This window comes from Marmota flaviventris, chromosome 14 (genome assembly GCF_047511675.1).
Source record: "Marmota flaviventris isolate mMarFla1 chromosome 14, mMarFla1.hap1, whole genome shotgun sequence".
NCBI lineage: Eukaryota > Metazoa > Chordata > Mammalia > Rodentia > Sciuridae > Marmota > Marmota flaviventris.
In genome coordinates this window covers 53,731,065-53,733,848 of record NC_092511.1, presented here as the reverse complement: position 1 = coordinate 53,733,848, position 2,784 = coordinate 53,731,065, and the positions used below count along the sequence as shown (strand labels likewise).

The 2,784-nt window shown below is 48.3% G+C and overlaps 1 pseudogene; it reads left to right on the top strand.

The window, feature by feature from the left end:
* Window positions 1–627: 627 nt before the first annotated feature.
* On the top strand, window positions 628–1,233 carry LOC114091809 (neuromodulin pseudogene; annotated as a pseudogene).
* Window positions 1,234–2,784: the final 1,551 nt, after the last annotated feature.

Below are 2,784 nucleotides of genomic sequence, written 5' to 3'. Positions count from 1 at the left end.
CCCAGTAGCTCAGGAAGCTGAATCAGGAGGATCACAAGTTCAAGTCCAGCCTCAGCAATTTAGTGAATCCCTAAGCAACTTAGCAAGAACCTGTCTCAAAAAATAAATAAATAAATAAAAAGGGCTGGAGATATGGCTCAGTGGTTGCTCCCCTGAGTTCAATCCCTGGTACCAAAAGGAAAAAAAAAAATTAAAGCCCTTACAGACACAATATCAAAGATAAGAACCACGAAAGAAATTAGTCATTGAAAGCTAGTGAACAATTCTGAGAAAGAGAAAAAGGAGAGAAGAAAAAGCAGGGATCTGGGGCGGATGGAGAAAAGGGAAAAGAAGAGAAAAGAGAGAGAAGGGAGGGAGGGAGGGAGGAAGAGAGAGGGAGAGAGAGCGCGCATGTGCGATGAGCTGTAGCTGTGGACCTAACAGTTGCTGCTAACTGCCCTGGGGTGTGTGAGGGGGAGAGAGAGAGGGAGGGAGGGGGGAGAGAGAGAGGGAGGGAGGGAGGGAGGGAGGGAGCCCTAACGGGAGAGAGAGAGTGAGCAAGCGAGCTAGAAGAGAGGTGGAGGGGGCAGGAATAAGAGAGAGGAGGAAAGGAGAGAAGGCAGGAAGAAGGCAAGGGACGATACCAGCATGCTGTCCTGTCTGAGAACCAAACCGGTGGGAAAAAATGCTGAGGACCAAAAGATTGAACAAGACAGAATCAAACCAGAAGACAGAGCTCAGAGGGCCGCGACCAAGATTCAGGCTTGCTTCCGTGGGTACATAACAAGGAAAAGGCTCAGAGGAGAGAAGAAGGGCGATGCCCAAGCTGCTGAGGCCAAAGCCGAGGAGAAGGAGGAGGGAGCCCTCGCTGCCGACGGGGTGGGGACGGAGGAGGCACAAGGCCCGGCTGCCCAAGCTGCCCCGGCCACTGGCCCCGAGGCCGAGGAGCCCGGCAAAGCAGGAGACCCCCCTTCCGAGGAGAAGCAAGCGGAGGGCGCCCCCGAAGGTGCCCCCGAGCAGGCAGCCACCCAGGCTCCTGCCCCCTCGGAGGAGATGGCCGGCTCCGCTAAAGCGGAGTTGTCCACCCACAACTCGCCGTCCTCCAGGGCCGAAGTCGTGCCCGCTAAGGAGGAGCCACAACCAGCCGATGTGCCTGCTGCTGTCACTGCTGCTGCTGCCACCACCCCTGCTGCAGAGGACACTGCCCTCGAGGCAACAGCCCAGCCTCCAACGGAGACGGCCGAGAGCAGCTAAGCTCCAGAGAAGATAGAAACTGTTGATGACCCAAACCTAAGGACAGTGGCCCTCAGGATGAGGGAGGGTCAGGAAGAACGGGAGGCTAACCAGGAACATGCCTGAATTCTAGGAAATGGCTTTCCACGTCCCCACCCTCCTCTCTCCTGAGCCGTGTCTCTCCTGCCCTCTCTCAAATCCACTCTGAAGTTTCCCTTCCTGTCCTGCTCACGTCTGTGAGTCTGTCCTCTCCCGCCCACTAGCCCTCTTTCTGTGTGGCAAACATTTAAAAAAAAAAAAAAAAAAGCAGGAAAGATCCCAAGTGTGGCTTAAACATTTTTTGTTCCTTGGTGTTGTGATGGCGAATTTTTGGTTATGATGATCCAATCATTTGGGGAAAAATTCTTGCACTGTATCCCAGTTTTTTGATCTGGTACGTGTGGCCCTGTGAGAGTCCACTTACCTCTCTCTCTGTTCCAAGTGTGTGTACAATGTTCTGTTCATCTGAGGAGTCCAAAATATTGAGTGAATTCAAAACCATTTTGGTTTTTCTCCTTTTCAATGTGATGGAATGAACAAAAAGGAAAGAAATTAAAAAACCCAGTTTGTTTTAAAAATAAATAAATAAAGCAAATGTGCCAATTAGCATTTAAAAAAAGAACCATGAAAGATAAAATTGATATACATGATCATACAATTTTTTTTTCATTTTGTAGGTCAAAGAAATTAAGTAAAATTAAAAGCACAAATAGGAGAAATAATTACAACATAGAGGTGGATGTTCTTAACATACAAAGTCCTCTTTCCTGGAGAAAAGACACACTCCAGAGAAGCAAGCAAACAAGATGTTATGGTTTGAATCTGGAAGGTTCCCCCAAAGGTTCCTGTGTTAAAGGCTTGTCCCCCAATGCAGCAGTGTTCAGAGGCAGGGCTCTTGGGAAGGAATTAGATCAGGAGGGCTCTGACCTCATCAGTGGATTAGTCCATTGGATTGAAAATATGGCATTATTGGTAGGTGATGGAAACCGTAGGAGATTGGACCTACTTGGAGGAAGTAGGTGACTAGGGCTTGCTCTCACTCGCTGGTGCTCTCTTTCTCTCTGCATCCTGGCTGCCATGAGCTAAGTAGCTTTTCTCTGCCATTCCCTTCTGCCATGTTGCACAGAAATGGAGCCAGGTGACCATACACTGAAACTCTGCAACCATGAGCCAAAGTAAATCTTTGTTTGGTTGTTATTGCTGCTGCTGCTGCTGCTGCTGTTGTTGTTTGGGGGTTTTTTGGTTTGGTTTGGTTTGGTTTTTTTGTTGTTGTTTTGTCTTGTTTGGGTACCAGGGATAGAACCCAGAGGCACTTAATCACTGAGCCACATCTCTAGCCTTTTTTTTTTTTTTTTGATACAGGGTCTCCCTAAGTTGCTGAGGCTGGCTTTGAACTCACATTCCTCCTACTTCTGCCTCCTGAGCTGCTGAGATTACAGGCAGTTTGTCCCAGCAACAAACGCTGACTGACACATGAGCCAAAAGAAGGAAAATGAATGATCTATGTATATATAAGTAATATCTAACTTTATT